Here is a 25532-nt window from a genome sequence, read left to right as displayed (position 1 = left end):
ATTTTGGAACTTCCAGAAACGTATGTAGTATAGACAGGTCCAGAACTGGTCTCCAGGTTTTGTCCTTACTGGGTACTAGGAAAAGTCTGGAGTAAAATCCTTGCCCCTGCTCTTGTTGTGGTACTTGCTGAATGGCCCTCATGTCCATGAGGGCTGTAATTTGTTTTTGTGCCTCTGCCCATTGACTGTGTGGCAGGTCTGGCATGCCCTTTGACCTTGGTAGAGTGTGAAAATGGAACCTGTAGCCTTGGGACACTGTTCAGGACCCATTTGTCTTGGGTAACGATTTTCCAATTTGATGAAAAAAGTGCTAGTTTTCCCCCTAAGGGGGCTGTCAAAAGAAAACTGTTTGGAACTGGTAAAGGAAAGTCATTGGGACTGTTTCCTGTAAGGCTGTGATTTGTCTTCTCCACTTTTGGAGGTAGGAGCACCCCATTGTTTAGGCCTGTATGAGCCTTGGGGCTGAGATCTGCCTCTGGGACGACCTGTATCTGCCTCTTTGTGGTCTGTCTGAGATTGGAAAGGACCAATTTTTAGAAGGCCAGTTCCTGCTAAACCTGGGTGGCTGTACCTGTAAGAAATTCTTGACTGTCTGCATGGATTTTGCTTTATCCTCCATTTTTTTCAACACCTCTTCTGCTTTAGTACCAAACAAAGTATCATGCTGTAATGGTGCATCTAATAATTTTGCTTTAACATGATCAGGCAGATTTTGTTCCTTTAACCAAGCATGCCTTCTAATAACAGAACCTGTAACAGCGGCCCTGCAAGAGGCCTCCAAGTGAATCATAACCACATTGCAAAGTATGCCTTCCCACTTGTTCAGTTGCATGCAATAAATCCTGCAATTCCTTGTTCTCTGAACATTCAGTATTTGTCAACATTTGCTGTTTAAGTAGTGACATTAAATATTGCTGATATTTAAGAATATGAAATTGACAATTTAAAGCCCTTACAGCCAGGGTGGCAGAAGTGTAAACTTTTTTCCCCACCTGTCTAGAGCCCTAGAATTCCTATCAGAGGGGACAGGGTTTTTTGCAGTGGAAGCTTTAACCCCCTTGGGACCCTGACATATAGTTTCTGGGTCAGCAGTGGGGTTTTTATGTAGGAATTTATGAGAATCTGGGACCCTGTAGTATCTGTCTGGCTTAGCAGGTGCAGGGGGGTAAAGAGTCAGGGGACAGTCCGGACTCGGAAAATACACAATCTACAATACAAAGGGGGAATAGCAAGGGGTCTGTGCTGAGGAAGAAGCAGGAAGTCTCGGAGCCTTTTCTTAGATTCAGAATAATCTTGGCTCTCCCAGTGGAAATGCTCCCTCATAGTATGCAGTGTTTCCCCAAAAGAATAGTCCTCAGGAGGAGAGGCTGAAGGAATGGATCCTTCAGCATCAGAATCCTCATAGCGAAGCATGGAGTAATCCTATTCAGAAGAGGAATCAGAGGAAATAGAAACCTGATCAGAAGAAACATACTCTGTCTCTTGCCTAGGCCTCTTATCAGGAGGGGGATGGGAACCCCTGATCAAGGTAATTAGGTCTTCGGCCATTCTGAGCATCTGTTTTTTAGGCATGGAAGTCTGAATAGGAGAATGCTGTACTTGTTTCTTTGTCTTTAGAGCTGCTTTAGTCTTTGAAGCTGAAGATGGCTTAACATATAGTTGTGTAGGTCTGAAGACACCCTCAGAAGCCGATGCCTGCTCAGCGGCTCCGGACCTATCTGAGGGATTGATTTCAGAGTGTCCAATACCTTGAGTTTCCAGAGGCCCAGTCGGCTCCACGTGGGAGTCGGTAGCGGCCTGTGGCTCTGAGGTAGCGGGCGCCAGGGGCTGCGAAAGCGCCTCACTGAGAACCGGCGACTGGCCTAGAAGAGGCTTCGTCGTCGGTTTTGCACCTCGGATGCCTATCCTTGTCCTTGCGTTTTTTGTAAACTCCGGTTGTCGGCTGTTCCGCCGGCATTATATAATTGAATCTTCGGCCAAAGTAATGAAATGTAAAATCGAACAGACGCTTGATAGCTCTGTATTGTAATGAGCCGAAATGGCAGAGGCATGAATTTTAATAGGAGAAAAAGATAGGCCTTTGTCCAGCATCTCAGTTAAGTATTGCAAAATCTGAGGAATATTTGGCCCAGCTGCATCAGTTCCTTGTGCCTGGTTCCAAGCACAGAATCTCTTCCATTTTCCAGCAGAGGTGTGTTTTGTATGACTACATTATCCGCCATGCTGCCAGGTTTAAAGTCCTGAGTTGGCTGTGTTTTGCTGGGACAGTAGATGAGGTACTTGAGGTAAGGTCCAAGCTGGGCATTGAGACAAGTTCTTTAGGATTGGAAACCAGTACTGGCGGGGCAAGTCTGGGACAATCAGAATCATTTTTGGCTTCTCCTGTCTGACCTTTAGGAGTACCTTGGGGAGTAGAGGCAGTGGGGGAAAGGCATATAATGATAGGTTCTTCCAGCTGAACGATAGGGCGCCCACTTTCCATGCTTGTCTGTGATAAGTCCTTGTGCAGAATCTTTTTAGTTGGTAGTTGTGGGAGGAGGCAAATAGATCTATGTCCGGGCATCCCCATTTCCTTGTTATCATGCTGAAGACTTGTGGATCCAGCTGCCACTTGTGCGGAATCCATGAGGTTTCTGCTTAGTTCGTCTTCCAGAGTATTTTTCCTTCTTGGCAGGAATTGTGCCTGCAGATGTACTTGGTAAGTTAATGCTGTGTCCCACAAAGTCATGGCTAGTCTGCAAAGGGGGTAAGAATGTGTGCCCCCCTGCTTGTTGATATACCACATGACCGTGGTGTTGTCCGTCTTTATCAGTAGTTGTCCCGGATGAAGTAGGTCCTTGAAGGTTGTCAGGGCATTCTGAACAGCTAGCATCTCTTTGTGACTGATGTGTAGATGCCTCTGGGTTGAGGACCATGTGTCCTGAATGCATCTTCCTGCCATGTGGGCCCCCAGGCATAATCTGATGCATCCGTTGTTAGTGTCTGTCTGGCTGGGGGTAATGTGAATAGCTGTCCCTTGTTTTGGTGACAAGCCTTTGCCCACCATCGAAACTCCTGTTGTAGGCAGGGAATGAGAGTAATCATTGTTTCCAGGCTGTGGCAATGTTGAGTCCAAACACTTTTTAGGTACCATTGAAGTTTCCTCATATGCAGTCTTGCATATGGAATTAGTAAGATGCAGGATGCAGGAATTTTTCTTGCAGATAACTGGGCCTTTGTTGCCAACATTTCGAAATAGGTAGTCAGTTGCCTTTGTTTGTCTGGTGTGAGATAAGCCATCTGGGCAGTTGTGTTTAAGCTTGCACCCAGGAATATTATCTCTTGAGAGGGTACTAGTTTTGATTTCTTTTTGTTGACTGTGTACCCTAGGCATGTTAGAAGTATTTTCGCAAACGCCAGATGCTGTAGAAGAATGTCCTTGTTCTCTGCTTGAATTAGACAGTCGTCCAAGTAAGGATATATTTGTATTCCTCTTTGTCTGCAGAATGCAATTACTGGTGCCAGGCACTTTGTAAAGACCCTGGGCAAAGTAGATAAGCCAAAGGGCAGTGCAGAGAATTGGTAATGCATTGAGCCAGCCTTGAATCTGAGGTATCTTCTGCATGATTGTCTGATTGGGACATGCAGGTATGCCTCTTTTAGGTCTAGAGTCACCAGCCAAGCGTTCTTGCCCAGCATGGTCAGAGGCTGCTGCAAAGTCATCATCTTGAATTTTGGTATATCCAGGAATGTGTTCAGAATAGATAGGTCCAGTATTGGTCTCCAGGCCTTGTCCTTTCTGGGTACCAAGAAGAGTCTTGAGTAAAATCCTTGTCCCTGCTCTTGCTCTGGTACTTGTTGAATGACCCCCATGTCCATGAGGGATGAGACTTGTTTTTGTGCCTCTGCCCATTGATTTTTTTGGCAGATCTGGCCAGCCATTTGCCTTTGGCAGGGCATGGAAATGGAACTTGTACCCTTGTGACACGATATTTAGAACCCACTTGTCCTGGGTTATAATGTGCCAATTTTGAGAAAAAAGTGCTAATTTCCCCCCTAAAGGTGCTGCCAGGAAATAAGTGATTGATGCAGGCAGGGGGAAGTCATTGGGACTGTTTCCTGTATGGTTGTGATTTGTCTTTTCCAACTTTGGAGGTAGAAGCACTCCATTGCTTTGACCTGTAGGAACCTTGCGCCTGGGATCTGCCTCTAGGACGTCTGGATCTGCCCCTTTGAGGTCTGTCTGACACAGGAAAGGACCAATTCTTTGTAGGCCAGTGTCTACTAAACCTAGGTGGCTGTACTTGTAAAAAATCTTTGACAGTTTGCATAGATTTAGCTTTGTCCTCCATTTTCTTTAACACCTTCTCTGCCTTAACACCAAACAAAGTATGCTGTAAAGGTGCATCTAATAATTTAACTTTGACATGATCAGGCAGATTTTGTTCCTTTAACCAAGCATGCCTCCTAATTACAGAACCCGTAACTGCGGCCCTGCAGGAGGCCTCCAAAGAATCAAAACCACATTGCAAAGTATGCTTTCCAATTTGTTCAGCTGCATGCAATAAATCCTGCATTTCCTTGTTTTCTGCACATTCAGAGTTTAATAACAGTTTCTGTTTAAGCAATGCCATAACATGTTGCTGATATTTGAGCATATGAAACTGACAGTTTAAGGCCCTTACAGCCAAGGTAGCAGATGTGTAAACCTTTTTTCCCCATCTATCCAGTGCCCTAGAATCTCTGTCAGAGGGGGTAGGGTTTTTTGCAGTGGAAGCCTTAACTCCTTTGGGACCCTGTGAAATAGTTTCTGGGTCTGCAGCAGGGTTTTTAAAGAGGAATTTATGAGAGTCAGGAACCCTGTAATATCTGTCAGGCTTAACAGGAGCTGGAGGTAAGGAGTCAGGGGTTAGACTAGACTCCGAAAACACATCATCTACAATATCTAACACAGGTGGAATGGCTAGTGGCCTGTGTTGAGGTAGTAAAAGGAAATCCCTGAGCCTCTTTTTAGATTCTGAAAAATCTTGGCTCTCCCAGTGGAAATGCTCCCTCATGGTATGCAAGGTTTCCCCAAAAGAATAGTCCTCTGGAGGAGAAGCTGAAGGAATAGATTCTTCAGCATCAGAATCCTCACAGGGGGGAAGAGAATATTCCTGCTCAGAAGTGGAATCAGAAGAAATAGAAACCTGATCTGAAGATTCATAGTCAGTCTCTTGCCTAGGCCTCTTATCAGGAGGGGAATGGGAACCACTGATCACGGTAATTAGGTCTTCGGCCATTTTGAGCATCTGTTTTTTGGGCATAGAGGCCTGTCCACGTGGCTCTTGAGTTTGTTTCTTTGCTTTAGAAGGAGCTTTAGTCTTTGCCTTTGAAGTTGAGGTTGGTTTAATGTAAAGATATTTAGGTCTGAATACACCCTCAGAAGCCGGTGCCTGCTCAGCGGTTCCGGACCCATCTGAAGGAATAGTATCCGAGGCTCCAATACCTTGAGTTTCCAGTGGTACAGCCAACTCCATGTGGGAGTCGGTAGCGGCCTGTGACTCTAAAGTAGTGGGCGTTGGGGCTGCAAAAGCTCCTCACTGAGAACTGGCGAACCGGCGACTGTCTTAGAAGAAGCTTCATCGTCGGTTTTGGGCCTCGGTTGTCTATCTCTCTCCTTTTCTTTGCGTTTTTTGTGAACTCCGGTAGTCGGATGGCTATCCGACGACATTTCTGGATAATTAAACCGGTGTCCAAAATAGTTTAAAGCAAAATCATACTGACGCTTAACAGTGCGTTGGTTAAATCTAGCACAAAACAGACAACCAGAAACGTTGTGATCAGGGCCTAGGCAAGGAATACAGTAAGAATGAAAGTCCTTATGAGGTATTTGCTTTCCACAAGAAATACAATTATTAACTTTTTCTGACATCGGTCTGGAGCAAGAAAAAAGTTTCCCCAATGGGGTACTTAGCTTTATTGAAGACTTCGGATCTGAAACTCGAACACGAAAATCTCAGGAGTCGGTCGACCGGCACTTGCAAACTGCTTCTGCTTCGGGCACCGCGCGGCAAGAAAGACTAAAGAAAATGGCGTTGGCCGCATCTTTTATACACCTGATGTCAGGTAAAGGGGTGCAGCAGCTGACGCAGGACCCAGGACTTTGGAATTCAGGCCGACTGAGGGCAACCTGCCAGCATGATTACCCAAATGTAATGACTGCAACAGTGAAACACGAAGAACATCCAAGTGCCATCAGACCTACGGCAGGTTAAAAGTTTTTTCCTTCTTCAGATCAGTTCTTTACACAGAAATACACCAAAATGTGCAACATGTTGTGTCAGGAATGCACACAGGCTTTCAAATACAGACGGCAAGAACAGGTCTCAATGTGTTGCCTGGCTTTTTCTGTCAAGATAGCCCTCAGCACCAGCAGCTACTATAGCAGAAATCTCACAACCCTCTCCTACAGGAAGGACAGCTGACCATCACATTTATTAAGCATTCCTGAAGGATGTACCTTTGGCAACTGAAAGTACAGTTTTGTACCTACCATAAATGTAGATGTTCGAGTGTTCACCCTGCTGCAGTCATCACACTTGGGTTATCCTGTCGTCAGGCGGTCCCGCAGTCAGCCGGATTTCCAAAGTCTTGGTCCGACGCCGGTTGCTGTCACCTCATCCCTGACGTCAGAGCGCCAGGGGTACATATATTGCAACCGACATCATTTTCTTCAGTTTTTCTTGCCCCAGATGTCAGGTGCCCCCAAAAAGGTGATTCAAATTAGTACCAACAGGTGAGAACACTGTACAAACACAAAATCCTTTCAGCTATAAGCAAATACATCAGTAAGGCATAGCAAAGATTTAGCCAGTTGATCAGAGGGGTTGGAGGGAGGTTAACCTGGACTGCAGCAGGGTGAACACTTGAACATCTACATTTATGGTAGGTACAAAACTGTACTATGTTCATCGTGTTACCCTGCTGCAGTCATCACACTTGGGTTGAGTCACAAAGCTAAGGTAGGGTGGTGGCATCATAGAGGGTTAGTGGAAGCAATGAGGCCCTGCAGAACTGCAGTGGCGAAGCCTGCCCTGGACTTAGAATAAAGAGGTAAGTGATGGTGTTTGGTGAAGGTGTGTACAGAACTCCAAGTTGCAGCTTCTAAAAATTTCCTTGGTAGGAACCCCCCTGAGAAAGGCTGTAGAGGTAGCTGTTGCCCTGGTAGAGTGGGATCTAATGGTAGGAGGAACTGGTTTCCCATGATGGGTACAGCAGAATCGTATGCAATGGCCTATCCATTTAGAAATGGTTTGCTTGGATATGGCCCTCCCTAGAGAAGCTGTAGCATAGGCAATAAAGAGCTGGTCAGTTTTTCTGAAAGCCTTAGTTTTATCCAAGTAGTAACGAAGCTGCCTGTGAATGTCCAAGGAATGCAGGAGTCTCTCACCTTTGTTCTGTGGATTGGGGAAGAAAGTGGGTAGGTGGATGGTTTGATTTAAAGCTACACTGGAAACCACCTTAGGCATGAAGGAAGGATTAGTTCATAGAGAAACTCTGTCTTGATGAAAAATGAGGAAAGGTTCCACTGCCATAAGTGCCTGTAATTCTGAAACTCTCCTAGCAGAAGTTAGTGCCAGGAGCAGGGCAGTCTTCCAAGATAGGAACTGAAGGTCTGCAGAAAAAGCTGGTTCAAAGGGAGGTAGCGTTAGTTTTTCCAGAACAAAGTTGAGGTCCCATGTTGGTGTAGGAGCTCTTCTAGGTGGTCTAATGTTTTTTGCTCCTCTGAGGAACTGCCTTAGGAGAGGATTTGAAAATAAAGGTGGATTTGTGTCGTAGTGAGCTGAAATAGCTGAAGCATGGATTTTAATTGAGGAGAAGGAAAGTCCTTTATGCAACATCTCAGCTAAAGACTGCAGAATGTGAGGCATATGAGACCGAGTTGTATCTTGGCCTTTAGCTTGGTTCCAAGCAGAAAACCTTTTCCATTTGTCCGAGTAAGCCTTCCTGGTGCTTGGCCTCCTGGCTTCTAGAATAACATCCAGAACTGCTTGTGATAGAGGGGCTGGTTAGATGCTTAATTGATTTGCCATGCAGCCAGGTTTAAGGTTTTGATCTGGCTGTGTAGAATCTGCTTGTCTTGCTGCGTGAGCAAATGAGGTATTTGAGGCAATATCCATGGTGGGCTGTGAGCCATATTCTTCAATTGCGGGTACCAGTGCTGGCGTGGCCAGTCTGGGGCTATGAGAATCATTCGAGGTTTCTCCTTTTTGACCTTCAAAAGAACCTTTGTGAGAAGAGGTAATGGAGGAAAGGCATATGCTGTCAGGTTTTTCCAACTGAAGGAGAGAGCGTCCACTTTCCAAGCTTGATGGTGGAATGTCCTTGTACAAAATGTTTTCAGCTGGTAGTTTTGAGGACTGGCAAACAGGTCTATATTTGGTAGGCCCCATCTTTGAGTTATCAGTGTAAATATTTGTGGGTCTAGCTTCCACTCGTGGGGATCTTTGATGTGTCTGCTTAGGTCGTCTGCCAATGTGTTTTTCTGTCCTGGCAGGTATTGAGCTTGTAACTGGACTTGGTAGGCCAGAGCTGTGTTCCATAAGATTAGTGCTTGCCTGCAAAGAGGGTAGGAATGTGTGCCCTCTTGTTTGTTTATGTACCACATTACTGTGATGTTGTCCGTCTTTATTGCAAGTTGTCCAGGCTGTAGTAGATCCTTGAAGGCTGTCAGAGCTTTCTGTACAGCTAGCATCTCTTTTTGGTTTATGTGCAGTTTTCTTAGGCCTTGAATGCATTGCTCTGCCATGTGTGCCCCCCAGGCATAGTCTGAAGCATCTGTTGTGATAGTTTGCCTGGGTGGGGGCAAGGTGAAAGGCTGACCCTTGTTGAGGTGACATGCCTGTGCCCACCATAGAAAATTCCTGTTGAAGGCAGGGAATGAGAGATATCACCGTGTCCAAGCTGTGGCTGTGTTGAGACCATACGCTTTTTAGGTACCACTGTAATTTGCAGTTTTGCAAATGGTATTATCAGAATGCAAGATGCCATGAAGCCCAAAGCCTGCAGAATTTTTCTTGCAGTTAATGGGGTCTCTGTTGCCACTGTCTTGAAATATTGAGTCAGTTGTAATTGCTTGTCTGGTGTAAGATAAGCCTTCTGGGCCGTTGTGTCCAAGCTGGCACCCAGGAATGTCATTTTTTGTGAGGGTACTAGTTTTGACTTCTATTCGTTTACTGTGTACCCCAGACAATTTAGTAGATGCTTCACAAAAGCCAGATGTTGTAAGAGAATGTCTTTTCTTTCTGCTTGGATGAGGCAGTCGTCCAGGTATGGATATATTTGAATTCCTCTTTGTCTGCAGTATGCAATTACTGGTGCCAGGCACTTTGTGAATACTCTGGGCGCACTAGATAAGCCAAAGGGCAGTGCAGAGAATTGATAATGGGTTGAACCTGCAATGAACCGGCGGTATCTTCTGCAACTTTGTTTGATAGGGACATGCAGGTATGCCTCCTTGAGGTCCAACGTTACCAGCCATGCTTCCTTGCCCAACATGAGAAGTAGCTGCTGTAGTGTTAGCATCTTGAATTTGGGAAATTGTAAGTGTTTAGAAATGAAAGGTCCAGAATTGGTCTCCAAGCATTTTCTTTTCTGGGTACTAGGAAGAGTCTTGAGTAAAATCCTTGGCCTTGCTCTTGAATTGGTACCCTTTGAATGGCTCTCATGGCCATGAGAGCTGTAATTTGTTTTTGAGCCTCTGCCCTTTGATTTTGTGGCAGGTTTGGCATTCCTCTTTTTATTGGCAAGGTGTGAAAGTGGAATCTGTAACCTCGTAAAATTATGTCTAGGGCCCATTTGTCCTTTGTGACCATGTGCCAGTTGTCTGCAAATAGTGCTAGTTTTCCCCCCAGGGGGGCTGACAAAAGAGCTTTGTTTGGCCAGCTGAGGTGCAAGTCATTGAGTTTGCCTTCTGGTGGGTTGAGACCTGTCTTCATCTCCCTTCTGGGTTGGAGTGCCCCATTGGCGAGGTTTATACTGAGCTTGTGGTTATCCTCTGCCCCTTGGGCGCCTGTATTTACCCCTCTGAGGCCTGTCAGTGGCTGGAAAGGACCAATTTTTTGTTGGCCAGTTTCTGCTGAAGCGAGGGGGTTGTACTTGTAGGAAATCTTTGACTGTCTGCATTGATTTTGCCTTATCTTCCATTTTCTTTAAAACAACTTCTGCTTTAACACCAAAAAGGACATCCTGCTGTAAAGGAGCATCTAGTAGTTTTGCTTTAACATGATCAGGCAGACTTTGTTCCTTTAACCAGGCATGCCTACATATAACTGATCCAGTGACAGCTGCTCTGCAGGAGGCCTCTAAAGAATCAGACCCACCATTGTAAGGTATGTTTGCCCACCTGCTCTGTGGCGTGCAACAAATCCTGTACTTCTTTCAATTCAGATTGTTGAGGGAGGGTGGTAATCTCTTGTTTTAACTGAGAGATCAGAAATTGCTGATACTTAAGCATATGAAATTGACAGTTTAGAGCTCTCATAGCTAAAGTGGCTGAGGTGTAAACCTTTTTCCCCATCTGTCTAGTGCTCTTGAATCCCTTTCAGCAGGTACTGGATTTTTAGCCATGGAAGCCTTAGCCCCCTTGGGACCCTGGGAGATAGTCTCTGGGTCAGCTACTGGGCTTTTGTAAAGAAATTTGTGGGAATCAGGTACTCTGTAGTATCTGTCAGGCTTGGCCGGGGCAGGAAGCAGAGAGTCAGGGTGAAACTGGATTCTAAATAGACATCATCCACAATGTCCAAAACAGGAGGTATGGCTACAGGTCCGTGTTGGGGGAGTAGAAGAAAAACTCTGAGCCTTTTCTTGGAATCAGAGTAATCCTGACCTTCCCAGTGAAAATGTTCCCTCATAGTGTGTAAAGTTTCCCCAAAAGAGAAATCTTCTGGAGGGGAAGCTGAGGGAATAGAGTCCTCAGCATCAGAATCTTCATAAGGAGAGAAGGAATAGTCTTGGTCCTCAGAGGAATCCGAAGAAATAGATAGTTGTTCAGAGGAAGCAGATTATTCCTCTTGTCTAGACCTTTTGTCAGGAGGAGGCTGAGAACCCCTGATAAGAGAAATCAAATCTTCAGCCATCTTGAGCATCTGTTTCTTAGGCATAGGGCCTTGAACAGGAGACTGAAGTGAAGCCTTTTTCGATTTGGAAGGAGTCTTCGACTTGGAAAACGCTTTGACTGTAAGAGTAGTCGGTCTGAAAATGCCTTCAGAAAACCGACGGGGTCTCAGTAGCACAGACGCCCTTAGAAGGTAAATCGTCGGTAGGGCCAGAAGTTAATGGCTGTGTTGGCCTAGTACATTCCGTCAAAATATCTGTAGCGGTCTCGGTTTCCTGAACTGCGGTAGTCAGAGGCTGCATCGGAGCCTCACTGATATCCGGAGAACCGGAGACCGGATCAACCGAGGCCTCGGAATCGGGCTTAGGCCTGGGCTGTCGATCCTTATCCCTGCGTTTTTTGTGCACGCCGGTAGTCGGAAGCTCCGACGGCATGTTATAATTAAATTTTCTGCCAAAAAAGTGTGCGAAATCGTCTTTTAATAGTACGTTTATTAAATCTAGCACAAAAACGACAAGAAGTGACGTTGTGGTCAGGGCCTAGGCAAGGAATGCAATAAGAATGAAAATCCTTATGAGGTATTTGCTTCCCACAAGAAATACAATTGTTAACTTTTTCTGACATCGGTCTGAGGCAAGAAAAATTTCCCCAACGGGGTACTTAGCTTTATAGAAAACTTTGGTCTGAAATTCAAATTCGAAAATCTCAGGAGTCGGCCGACCGGCACTTGCGAACTGCTTCTGCTTCGGGCACCGCGCGGCAAGAAAGACTGAAGAAAATGGCGTCGGCTGCAATATATGTACCCCTGGCGCTCTGACGTCAGGGATGAGGCGACAGCAACCGACGTCGGACCAAGACTTTGGAAATCTGGCCGACTGCGGGACCGCCTGACGACAGGATAACCCAAGTATGATGACTGCAGCAGGGTAACACGATGAACATTATCTTGTTCCTGTCTTACTGTTGGTTAAAGCTGCTTTTTCCTTTCAAAATGTTTGATTTCATGAAATCATAACCACTCACAAAAGCATAAATTTCCCCTAGGTCATCAAGGAGATATAATTAGTTTGGTTTTCTTGCATAATACACACCCGTGCAGACTACATGTAATAACAAGCCATTAGAACTATCTCTGGAGTCCTCTGCACAAGGGAAGCATGTCACACTGCCGTTAAGCTAATTATGGACTAGTATCAATTCAACTTGTAATCTCGCTATAAAACTGTTGCATTTTACAGGAAAATCCCCCATACGTAACTGTTACTCAGGAGAGAAGGCATGCCTTAAAATAAAAACAAAAACAATACTGAATCACAGTAGCATGGAGATTTCCAAAGGTTACTAAACAGCATGCAACATGAAGAAAAAAATGTTAAAGCCAAACAGAAAGAATGCATGTTAAATTAACTATCCTTACCTTCATAACAATACTTCCCCCCCACAAGCACACCCCCACACAAATATGACAAAGCTCTTCTAATACACATGCAACAGACATACTCACTACACAAGCTGACATGCAAGAAATGCCTTCTACAATAGTTAGCCATCTGATTTCATTACAAGATATCCCCAGCTTGATGCAGTTCAAAATTTTCATCATACTTGTGTGCACATCATGGCACATGGCCAAGGCTAGAAAAGCACACACAGACTCCTTGTACTACTAAATACAATCCTATGCTCTGGGAAGCACAACCTGCGAAACACAGAAATAAAACGGCACAATAACTTAAAATTATATACTCGTCTGCTTTAGAAGAAAATCCAGCTGCAGCTTCTGCTGGAGATGCTGTCTAAACACAAGATTATGGTGGAAGGGTAATCAGCACCAAGTGCAGAAGGCCTCCTCAAAGATCAAATGGCACTACAAAGTACAGTTTCGTACCTACCATAAATGTAGATGTCCGAGAGGAATGCATCTGCAGTCTTAACAAATGGGTTGTCCTGTCGTCAGGCAGCCCTTCGGTCGGCCGGATTCCAAAGTCTGGGTCTGGCTTCGGCTGGTGTCGCACTTCACCCGACGTCATTGCGGCAGTTCTTCGGGTATAAAGGCATCAGCCGACGCCATTTTCCTCAGTGTTTCTTGCCCCAGATGCCAGGTGCCCTCTTTGTTGGCTAAATTTGGATAAATGCCAAAGTTTCCAAATAGTAGAGAGCAAACACACAAAATAAACATGTATGTACATATATACAAACAAATACACCATAATAGATCCCCCCCAAGCTAGCTGAAGATTGGTAAGTACCCTAGGAGTACCTTAGAGGGGAAGGAGGGTGGGTAATCCTGACTGCTGATGCATTCCTTTCGGACATCTACATTTATGGTAGGTACAAAACTGTACTATGTCCTTCAAGGATGCATCTGCAGTCTTAACAAATGGGTAGAATACCATAGCTAAACTAGGGGAGGAGGAAATGAGAATAGATTATGGTGTAGTCAGGATCCCTTGCAAAACAGCAGTGGCAAAACCAGCACGGGATCTAGAGTATAGAGGTAAGTTATAATGCTTGGCAAATGTATGCACGGAGGTCCAAGTAGCAGCCTCTATAATGTCCTTGGTAGCCACTCCTCGTAAGAAAGCTGTGGTAGTGGCTGTGGCCCTTGTGGAGTGAGGCCTGATGTTCTCTGGAGTTTTCTTTCCATGGTAGGAGTAACAAAATCTAATGCAATGTCCTATCCATTTGGAGATTGTCTGTTTAGAAATTGGTTTTCCTTCCTTTCCTGTTGCATAAGCTACCAGAAGCTGGTCAGTTTTTCTATTGTTTTTTGTCCTGTCCAGGTAGTAGCGTAATTGTCTGTGTACATCCAAGGTATGCAAGAGCTTTTCTCCCCTGTTCTGTGGATTGGGGAAGAATGTAGGAAGGTGGATAGCCTGATTTAAAGAGACTCTGGATACCACCTTAGGCATGAATGTAGGATTTGTTCTCAAGGACACTCTATCTTGATGGAAGATCAGGAAGGGTTGTACTGCCATTAATGCCTGTAGTTCAGAGACCCTTCTTGCTGAAGTTATTGCCAGCAGGAAAGCAGTCTTCCAGGATAAGTATTGAAATTCTGCTGTAGCTGCTGGCTCGAAAGGAGGTAGAGTCAGCTTTTCTAGCACAAAGTTCAAGTCCCATGCTGGCAATGGAGGTTTCCTGGGAGGTTTTACATTTTTAATTAGACACAGAAACTGTCTGAGCAGAGGATGCGAGAAGACAGGAGGATTCAAGCTGTATTCTGCTGAAATAGCTGATGCATGTATCTTGATGGAGGAATAGGACAGGCCTGTATGGAAGAGCTCCGCCAAGTACTCCAGGATGTTGGCTATGTTCACCAGTGTCACATCTTGCCCCTTTGCAGTACTCCAGATGAGATATCTTTTCCATTTTGCTGCATAATTCTTTCTTGTTGAAGGTCTACGAGCCTCCAGGATTATGTCTTTAACCCTTTGGGATAAATTTGGGTTAATTGCTGTTATGTAATGTTCCAGGCAGTTAGCTGCAGAGTTTTTAGGTTTGGATGCAGTATGTTGTAGTTGTTCTGTGTCAGCAGTAATGGGATCAGGGGCAGTTTCCATATTTGTTCTCGGGACATGCTCCTCAGCAGTGGATACCAATGTTGTCTTGGCCAGTCTGGGGCTATCAGGATGATCCTCGGACGTTCCTCTTTGATCTTGAGAAGCACCTTGTGCATCAAAGGAAGTGGTGGGAATGCGTATGCTGTCAGGCTTTTCCAACTGAAGGATAGGAAGTCCACCTTCCAAGCAAGTGGGTGGTAAGTCCTTGTGCAGAATTTCTTCAACTGGTGATTGCATGGGGATGCAAACAAGTCTATTTGTGGTAATCCCCATTCTCTTGTGATGGTTTTGAAAATGTCCGGATGCAGCATCCATTCGTGGGCATCTGTTGTAGTTCTGCTTAATATGTCTGCTAGAATGTTTTCCTTCCCTGGTACATAAATTGCCTGTAACTGAATGTTGTAGCTCAGAGCCACATCCCATAGGTCCAGTGTCAGCCGGCATAGGGGGTATGAGTGTGTGCCTCCCTGTTTGTTGATGTACCACATAACTGTGGTGTTGTCTGTCCTTATCATCAACTGGCCTTCTTGGAGAAGAGGTCTGAATGCCTGGATTGCCAATTTTACTGCCATCATTTCTTTTAGATTTATGTGCAGATGCAGCTGGTCTTGAGTCCATAGGCCTTGAATGCACTTGTCCATCATGTGTGCCCCTCAACCGAGGTCTGAGGCATCTGTCGTGATAGTCTGTCTTGGTTGACTTTTGCAGAAGGGCAGTCCTGTGTTTGATTGACAGGCCTGAGCCCACCATAAGAACTCTTGTTTCAGGCATGGGATCATTGGAATTTTGGTTTCTAGGCTGTGCTTGTGCTGAGACCACAAATTTTTTAGGTACCACTGTAGCTTTCTCATATGAAGCCTGGCATGAAGGACCAGAATTATGCAGGATGCCATGAAGCCTAGAGCTTGTAGCACTTTTCTTGCAGTTAGATGGCTGTGCTTTGTTAATGCCAAGAAGTAGAGAGGAAGTTGCTCTTTCTTTTCTGCAGTTAGAAATGCCATTTGTTTTGATGTGTCCAGTTCTGCACCCAGAAAGGTTATTATTTGGGATGGAATCAGCCTTGACTTTTTTGTATTGACTGTATATCCCAGGGCTTGTAGCAGGTAGATGACTCTTTGTAAGTCTTCTGTTAATTTGTTTTGTTGTCCGCTTGTATCAGGCAGTCGTCCAGGTAGGGATAGATTTGAATTCCTGAAGTCTGCAATGAGCGATTACTGATGCCAGGCATTTCGTGAACACTCTGGGCGCAGTAGATAAGCCAAAGGGCAATGCTGAGAATTGATAATGCTCTGATCCTGCAAGAAATCTGAGGTATCTTCTACAAATTGGTCTTATGGGGACGTGCAGGTATGCCTCCTTGAGATCTAGAGTTACCAGCCAAGACTCCTTGCCCAGCATGGGAAGAAGCTGCTGTAGGGTCAGCATTTTGAATTTTGGAACAATGAGGAATGTGTTTAAAGCGGACAGGTCTAGAATAGGCCTCCATTTGTTTTCTTTTCTTGGTACCAGGAAGAGCCTGGAGTAAAATCCCTTCCCTTGCTCCATAAATGGTACCTTTTCCACAGCTCGCATTCTTAGTAATTGAGATATTTGTTTTAGAGCTTCTTCCCTTTGAGAAGGTGGTAGGTTTGGCATTCCTCTCTTTCCGGGTAGTGTATGGAAATGGAACCTGTAACCTTTGTCTATAGTCTGCAAAATCCATTTTTCTCTTGTAATGCAGTGCCAGTTTTTTGAAAATAATGTTAGCTTTCTGCCTAAGGGTGCTTCCAGTTGTTCCCTGGTAGGCGGTGCCACCGCCAAGTCACTGTGATTGAGTTGTTGTAGTGGTGGTGGCTGTATCCGTGCCTCGTTGGTTGTTACCCTGCCACTGGCAACCCCTGTAGGCACCCCTGGATTGGTTTCTGCCTCTAGAGCACCTATTCCTGCCTCTTTGTGCCTTAGAGGAGTCTGGAAAGGACCAATTCTTGGAGGGCCAATTCCTGCTAAACCTTGGAGGTTGAACTTGTAAGAAATCTTTTACTGTTTGCACAGATTTTGCTTTCTCTTCCATCTTTTTTAGTACCTGCTGTGCGGGGGCACCAAATAAATTGACCTTGTCCATAGGTGCATCCAAAAGCTTAGATTTGACATGGTCTGGTAATGCCTGTTCTTTCAACCATGCATGCCTCCTGATAACTGTGCCAGTCATGGCTGATCTAAAGGAAGCCTCCAGTGCATCATAGCCACATTTTAAAGAATGGTTACTAACCTGCTGTATGTTATGTAACATTTCTTGAACATACTTTTTATCTATTGATTCTTCAGAGGACAGTTTTTTAGTCAACTGGTCAAGCATAAACTCTTAATATTGAATCATATGAAATTGGCAGTTCAAAGCTCTAGCTGACAAAGTAGCAGAGGTGTAAACTTTTTTACCCCATCTCTCTAAGGACCTGGATTCCCTTTCAGAGGGGAGGGGGTTATTAGAAGAAGTAGCTGCTACAGCTTTAGGGCCCTGGGAGATAGTCTCTGGATCTGCAAAAGGGGCCTTATATAAGTGGTTATGAGTGTCCGGGACCCTGTAGTACCTATCGGGCTTAGCAGGAGCCGGAGGTAAAGTATCAGGAGTAGTGCAAGCATCATTAAATGCATCATCAACAACAGATAGAACTGGAGGTATAGCTAAAGGCCTATGCTGTAGAAAGGTCCTAAGCCTTTTTCTAGAGTCTGAGAAATCTTGGCCCTGCCACTGAAATTGTTCCCTCATAGCATGCAAGGTTTCCCCAAAGGAAAATTCCTCAGGAGGAGAGGCTGAAGGGATGGACTCCTCAGCATCAGAGTCTACGTAAGGAGAATAAGAATCCTCAGGACGGTCTGTATGTTCTGAGTCATCAGAGGAATCATCTGTGGCTACTGGCTCAGGGGGCTCTGCTCTAGGCCTCTTTTCTGGAGGGAGAGAGGCCCTGTCTGGATGAGGCTGGGATCCACGAATTAAAGAGATGAGATCCTCTGCCAAAGAAAGCATATGGGAGCTGGTGCTGGGCCTGTGAGAGGGGGGCTTGGCAGGCCCAGGTTTTGAAGCTTTGGCTGCTTTAGCCCTGGCAAAGGCCTTAATAGACATAGCTGGAGAGGCCTAGCAGCTCCACGTGCAGGGGTAGAAATATCTAGGGGAATGGTGTCTGATAATTCCTGTGAAATCGCAACAGAAGGTTGGATTTCAGAAGCCGTTTCTACCAGGATAGAAGAGGCCTCGGTAGAAGGCAAGTTATCGGCAGAAGAAAGAACCGCTTGCTCGGTTTCGGCCGAAACCGAGACACTCGCGGGTTGCTTAACCGCGGTTTCGGCCGAAACCGCGGACCGCGAGTGTCGGTCCTTTTCTTTGCGCTTTTTGGTTATTTGCGTAGTCGGAGGATCCGACGGCATAATGTAGGCAAAATCGGAGCCGAAAATCTGTTCAGCAAAGTCCGAGCGACGTTTAAGCGTCCGCCGGTTAAAAGAAGCACAGGCTAGACAAGCTGCTACATCGTGGTCTGGGCCTAAACAATGTATGCAATAGGAGTGGAAATCTTTATGAGGTATTTGTTTCCCACAAGATAAACAGTTATTAACTTTCTCTGACATCGGCTGAGGCAAGAAAGAGTCCCCAACGGGGTACTTAGCTTTATAGAAGTCTTCGAAGTAGTATTCGGTAGTAGTAATCTCTGGATCTGACCGACCGGCACTTGCGAACAGCTTCTGCTTTGGGCGCCACGCGGCAAGAAAGACTGGGGAAAATGGCGTTGGCTGATGCCTTTATACCCGAAGAACTGCCGCAATGACGTCGGGTGAAGTGCGACACCTGCCAAAGCCAGACCCAGACTTTGGAATCCGGCCGACCGAAGGGCTGCCTGACGATAGGACAACCCATTTGTTAAGACTGCAGATGCATCCTTGAAGGACATCCACACATTTGGTATATGTAACTCTGAAGACACGATATATTAGATAACTGCTGGGGAAGAATTCCAAGACATAAATCTGAAGCATCCCCGGGTGGAATGAGCTAGAGGAAAGCAAAAAGCAAGGGTTTTTAAAAAATAGTAATAAATAAAGGAGGTCCAATTTCTGAAATCATGGTTCAAGCAGTAATGCCTGGTAAAGGAATGAACAAATAACTTAAGTAGCCACATTACAAATGCCAACAATGGAGCCACTTTTGATGTAATCAGTCACTTATCTGGTAAACTGGATTTTAACAGGTGCAGTTTCCAACAGACAGCAGGCCACTTGACTGGGTCGGTTGTGTCGCATCCTGTTCTAACTCTGAAATGTTTTTTTTTCCATCTTAAATTTCTACCACTCTTTGTATTCATTTATCAGTCACCCTGTCTAGAACTTTCATACTGTGTGACAGGAGTTTGATATCTCTATACTGCCAACAGTTGTGAATGTCCCCTTTGTTCTTGAACACCGTGGAACTAGTATGCTTATTGTCCAGTTATGTGGGATACACCTTTCTATCCATACTGCTACGAGTACCCTCAGGAGCCTCTTCTCCTCTAAACCACAAAAACATGAACAGAAACCAAGTTTTCCAAATGGAAACCAAAATAAACCAAAAGAACACTGCCACAGAATAAAGTAAACGTGCAATTTTCTGTTGTTGTAAAGTTCAAAAGGAATGAAAGTACTCAGTAAAACTGGAGGACTACTTTACCCTGTGGCAGTGTTCTTCTGGTTTATGCCATTTCTCCCCTAACTCTCCCAATAACTCGATCATATATGTCTTGACCTCATCTGATCCTGCTGCTTTCCCTGAATTCATGTTCTGTAATGCTGTTTTTACTTCGAGTGGACTCTGCCTCTTCTTTCATTAAATGCAATGTCTGGGACAGTACAGCTTCTGTAGGGTTTTCTTCATTCAGAAGCTGTTGGAAATAATTCTTCCATCTGCCTATGATGTCCTGTGGACTAGTGAGCAAGTTGTTGCTGATGGGGTCTCTTCAGAATTTCGAATTCCCAAAACCTCTAATTTCACATGGTCAAAACCATATGACTGAAGTTTTAGAACTACGAAATCCTGAACGGAGATCTGCATAGAGCGTGGAATGGGAAATTCTCCCTTTTCCTCACTGTAGTGCAATCTTGGAGTTAGTATATTAAAATAGCTGGGGGTGTAGGGGGAGCAGCCCTCCACATGGGGGGTGCAGGGAGCTTGCCCCCCTGCAAAAACATTGAGGAACATGGCTGTGTGTTCCTTTTAGATTTATTTCAGAGTTTTGAAGTTCTAAAACTTCGATCATATGGTCTTGACCATATGAAATTCGAAGATTTGGGAATTCTAAGTTCTGAAGTGAATCCATTGCTGACATACCTTCTGAAGGTTGTCTGACAATGATCTTTTTTATTTTTCAGTGTTTGCACTGCAACCTGATAGAGCTTCTTTGTGCCATCTACTGAGTAACTTTGTAGAAGCTGGTACAGGGCCTCTCCTGCCTTGTTCTTCGCTACTGCAACTTCTCCCTTAGCCTCTGTTAGCCAACCGGTATTCCTTGCTAGCTTGGTTTCTATCTCCCATTTTTTTCTTGCATGCCTTCTTTCTTTTAATAACTTAAAAATGTACCCCCCATTCAAGAGGACTTCCAGGGTTATGTCTTTCACTCTCCTCTTATACTAGATAATGACAGGAGTGAGTCTGAACCCTCAGCTGAAGGGAACTCACAAGAAAGTACAGTTTTGTACCTACCATAAATGTAGATGTCCGATAGGAATGCATCTGCAGTCCTTACAAATGGGTTGTCCTGTCGTCAGGCAGCCCTTCGGTCGGCCGGATTCCAAAGTCTGGGTCCGGCTTCGGCTGGTGTCGCACTTCACCCGACATCATCGCTGCAGTTATTCGGGTATAAAGGCATCAGCCGACGCCATTTTCCTCAGTGTTTCTTGCCCCAGATGCCAGGTGCCCTCTTGGATGGCTAAATTTGGATAAATGCCAATGTTTCCAAATAGTAGAGAGCAAACACATAAAATAAGCATGTATGTACATATATACAAACAAATACACCATAATAGACCCCCCCAAGCTAGCTGAAGGATGGCAAATACCCTAGGAGTACCTCAGAGGGGAAGGTGGGTGGGTAATCCTGACTGCAGATGCATTCCTATCGGACATCTACATTTATGGTAGGTACAAAACTGTACTATGTCCTTCAAGGATGCATCTGCAGTCCTTACAAATGGGTAGAATACCATAGCTAAACAAGGGGAGGAGGAAAAGAGTAGAGATTATGGTGTAGCTAGGATCCCTTGCAAAACAGCAGTGGCAAAACCTGCTCGGGATCTAGAGTAAAAAGGTAAATTGTAATGCTTGGCAAATGTATGCACGGAGGTCCAAGTAGCAGCCTCTATAATGTTCTTGGTAGCCACTCCTCGTAAGAAAGCTGTGGTAGTGGCTGTAGCCCTTGTGGAGTGAGGCCTGATGTTCTCTGGACTTTTCTTTCCATGGTAGGAGTAACAAAATCTAATGCAATTTCCTATCCATTTGGAGATTGTCTGTTTTGAAATTGGCTTTCCTTCCTTTCCTGTGGCATATGCTACCAGAAGCTGGTCAGTTTTTCTGTTGGACTTGGTCCTGTCCAGGTAGTAGCGTAATTGTCTATGTACATCCAAGGTATGCAAGACTCTTTCTCCCCTGTTCTGTGGGTTTGGGAAGAATGTAGGTAGGTGGATAGCCTGATTTAATGACACTCTGGATACCACCTTAGGCATAAATGTAGGATTTGTTCTCATGGACACACTATCTTGATGGAAGATCAGGAAGGGTTGCACTGCCATTAATGCCTGTAGTTCAGAGACCCTTCTTGCTGAAGTTATTGCCAGCAGGAAAGCAGTCTTCCAGGATAAGTATTGTAATTCTGCTGTTGCTGCTGGTTCAAGGGGGAAGTGTCAATTTTTCTAGCACAAAGTTCAAGTCCCATGCTGGCAATGGTGGTTTTCTGGGAGGTTTTACATTTTTAATTCCTCTCAGAAACTGTCTGAGCAGAGGATGAGAGAAGACAGGAGGATCCAAGCTGTATTCTGCTGAAATAGCTGATGCATGTATCTTGATGGAAGAATAGGACAGGCCTGTATGGAAGAGCTCTGCCAAGTACTCCAGGATGTTGGCTATGTTTACCAGTGTCACATCTTCTCCCTTTGCAGTACTCCAAATGAGATATCTTTTCCATTTTGCTGCATAATTCTTTCTTGTTGAAGGTCTACGAGCCTCCAGGATTATGTCTTTAACCCTTTGGGATAAATTTGGGTTAATTGCTGTTATGTAATGTTCCAGGCAGTTAGCTGCAGAGTTTTCAGGTTTGGATGCAGGATGTTGTAGTTGTTCTGTGTCAACAGTAATGGGATCAGGGGTAGTGTCCATATTTGTTCCAGAGACATGCTCCTCAGCAATGGGTACCAATGTTGCCTTGGCCAGTCCGGAGCTATCAGAATGATCCTTGGACGGTCCTCTTTGATCTTCAGAAGCACCTTGTGCATCAAAGGAAGTGGTGGGAATGCGTATGCTGTCAGGTTTTTCCAACTGAAAGATAGGGAGTCCACCTTCCAAGCAAGTGGGTGGTACGTCCTTGTGCAGAATTTCTTTAGCTGGTGATTGAGTGGGGATGCAAACAAGTCTATTTGTGGTAATCCCCATTCTCTTGTGATGGCTTTGAAGATGTCCGGATGCAGCATCCATTCGTGGGCATCTGTGGTAGTTCTGCTTAGTATGTCTGCTAGAATGTTTTCTTTTTCCGGTACAAAAATTGCTTGTAACTGAATGTTGTAGCTCAGAGCCACATCCCATAGGTCCAGTGCCAGCCGGCATAGAGGATATGAATGTGTGCCTCCCTGTTTGTTGATGTACCACATAACTGTGGTGTTGTCCGTCCTTATCATCAACTGACCTTCTTGGAGAAATGGTCTGAATGACTGGATTGCCAATTTTACTGCCAGCATTTCCTTTAGATTTATGTGTAGGCGTAGCTGGTCTTGAGTCCATAAGCCTTGTATGCACTTGCCCAGCATGTGCCCCCCAACCGAGGTCTGAGGCATCTGTCGTGATGGTTTGGCTTGGTTGACTGTTGCAGAAGGGCAAACCTGTGTTTGATTGACAGGCTTGAGCCCACCATAGGAACTCTTGCTTCAGGCATGGGATTATTGGAATTTTGGTTTCTAGGCTGTGCTTGTGTTGGGACCACAAATTCTTTAGGTACCACTGTAGTTTTCTCATATGCAGTCTGGCATAAGGGACCAGAATTATGCAGGATGCCATGAAGCCTAGGGCTTGCAGTACTTTTCTTGCAGTTAGATGGTTCTGCTTTGTTAATGCCAAGAAGTAGAGAGGTAGTTGCTCTTTCTTTTCTGCAGTTAGGAATGCCATTTGTTTTGATGTGTCCAGTTCTGCACCCAGAAAGGTTATTCTTTGGGATGGAATCAGCCTTGACTTTTTTATATTGACTGTATATCCCAGGGCTTGCAGCAGGTAAATGACTCTTTGTAAGTCTTCTGTTAGCTTGCTTTTGTTGTCCGCTTGTATCAGGCAGTCGTCCAGGTAGGGATAAATTTGGATCCCCTGAAGTCTGCAATGAGCAATTACTGTTGCCAGGCATTTCGTGAACACTCTGGGCGCAGTAGATAAGCCAAAGGGCAATGCTGAAAATTGATAATGCTCTGATCCTGCAAGAAATCTGAGGTATCTTCTGCAAATTGGTCGTATGGGGACGTGCAGGTATGCCTCCTTGAGATCTAGAGTTACCAGCCAAGACTCCTTGCCCAGCATGGGAAGAAGCTGCCGTAGGGTCAGCATTTTGAATTTTGGAACAATGAGGAATGTGTTTAAAGCGGATAGGTCTAGAATGGGTCTCCATTTGTTTTCTTTTCTTGGTACCAGGAAGAGTCTGGAGTAAAATCCCTTTCCTTGCTCCATAGATGGTACCTTTTCCACAGCTCTCATTCTTAATAGCTGAGATATTTGCTTAAGAGCTTCTGCCCTTTGAGTAGGTGGTAGGTTTGGCATTCCTCTCTTTCCTGGTAGAGTATGGAAATGGAACCTGTAACCTTGGTCTATAGTCTGCAAAATCCATTTTTCCCTTGTGATGCAATGCCAGTTCTTGGAAAATAAGGTCAGCTTTCCGCCTAAGGGTGCTTCTAGTTGTTCCCTGGTAGGCGGTGCCACTGCCAAGTCACTGTGATTGAGTTGTTGTAGTGGTGGTGGCTGCGTCCTTGCCTTGCTGGTTGTTGCCTTGCCACTGGCGTCCCCTGTAGGCACCCCTGGATTGGTTTCTGCCTCTAGAACGCCTATTCCTGCCTCGCTGTGTCTTAGAGGAGTCCGGAAAGGACCAATTTTTGGAGGGCCAGTTCCTGCTAAACCTTGGAGGTTGAACCTGTAGGAAATCTTTCACTGTTTGTACAGATTTCGCCTTCTCTTCCATCTTTTTTAGTACCTGCTGTGCAGGGGAACCAAATAAATTGACCTTGTCCATGGGTGCATCCAAAAGCTTTGATTTGACATGGTCTGGTAATGCCTGTTCTCTCAACCATGCATGTCTCCTGATAACTGTGCCAGTCATGGCTGATCTAAAGGAAGCCTCCAGTGCATCATAGCCACATTTTAAAGAATGGTTACTAACCTGCTGTATGTTATGTACCATTTCCTGAACATATTTTTTATCTAAAGATTCTTCAGAGGACAGCTTTTTAGTTAACTGGTCAAGCATAAACTCTTGATATTGAATCATGTGAAATTGGCAGTTCAAAGCCCTAGCTGACAAAGTAGCAGAAGTGTAAACTTTTTTACCCCATCTCTCTAAGGACCTGGATTCCCTTTCAGAGGGGAGGGTTTTTTTAGTAGAAGTAGCTGCTACAGCTTTAGGGCCCTGGGAGATGGTCTCTGGATCTGCAAAAGGAGCCTTGTATAAATGGTGATGAGTGTCCGGGGCCCTGTAGAACCTATCGGGCTTAGCAGGAGCTGGAGGTAATGAATCAGGAGCAGTGCAAGCATCATTAAATGCATCATCTACAACAGAAAGAACTGGAGGTATAGCTAAAGGCCTATGTTGTGGCAAATGTAGAAAGGTTCTAAGCCTTTTTCTGGAGTCTGAGAAATCTTGGCCCTGCCACTGAAATTGTTCCCTCATAGCATGCAAGGTTTCTCCAAAGGAAAATTCCTCAGATGGAGAGGCTGAAGGAATGGACTCTTCAGCATCAGAGTCCTCGTAAGGGGAATAAAGAGCCTCTGGAGGGTCTGTATGCTCTGAGTCATCAGAGGAATCATCTGCGGATACTGGCTCAGGGGGTTCTGCTCTAGGCCTCTTTTCTGGAGGTGGGAGAGAGGTCCTGTCTGGATGAGGCCGGGATCCCCGAATTAAAGAAATTAGATCCTCAGCCAAAGAAAGCATATGGGAGCTGGTGCTGGGCCTGTGTGAGGGGGGTTTGGCAGGCACCGTTTTTGAAGCTGTGGCTGCTTTAGCTCTGGCAAAGGCCTTAATAGACATGGCTGCAGGAGGCCTAGCAGCTCCACGTGCAGGGGTTGTGTCTGATAATTCCTGAGAAACCGCAACAGAAGGTTGGATTTCAGAAGCCGATTCTACCAGGTTAGAGGAGGCCTCAGTAGAAGGCATGGTTTCGGCTGAAGAAATAACCGCTTGCTCGGTTTCGGCCGAAACCGAGACACTCGCGGTTTGCTTAATCGTGGTTTCGGCCGAAACCGCGGACCGCGAGTGTCAGTCCTTTTCTTTGCGTTTTTTGGTAATTTGCGATGTCGGAGGATCCGACGGCATAATATAGGCAAAATCAGAGCCGAAAATCTGTTCAGCGAACTCCGACTGGCGTCTAAGCGTCCGCCGGTTAAAAGAAGCACAGGCTAGACAAGCTGCTACGTCGTGGTCTGGGCCTAAACAATG

At 45.2% G+C, this 25532-nt stretch overlaps 1 protein-coding gene across 6 annotated transcripts in view; it reads right to left on the bottom strand.

The window, feature by feature from the left end:
* Nucleotides 1-25532, bottom strand: part of TBL1X (transducin beta like 1 X-linked) — a 2018721-nt gene that overhangs the window by 797231 nt on the left and 1195958 nt on the right. The window lies entirely within an intron of this gene.

The sequence above is a fragment of the Protopterus annectens genome, chromosome 5.part0, assembly GCF_019279795.1.
Source record: "Protopterus annectens isolate FY-2018-M chromosome 5.part0, PAN1.0, whole genome shotgun sequence".
Lineage (NCBI taxonomy): Eukaryota > Metazoa > Chordata > Ceratodontiformes > Protopteridae > Protopterus > Protopterus annectens.
Note: the sequence above shows the minus strand (reverse complement) of the source record. Positions and strands in the feature narration are given on the sequence as shown.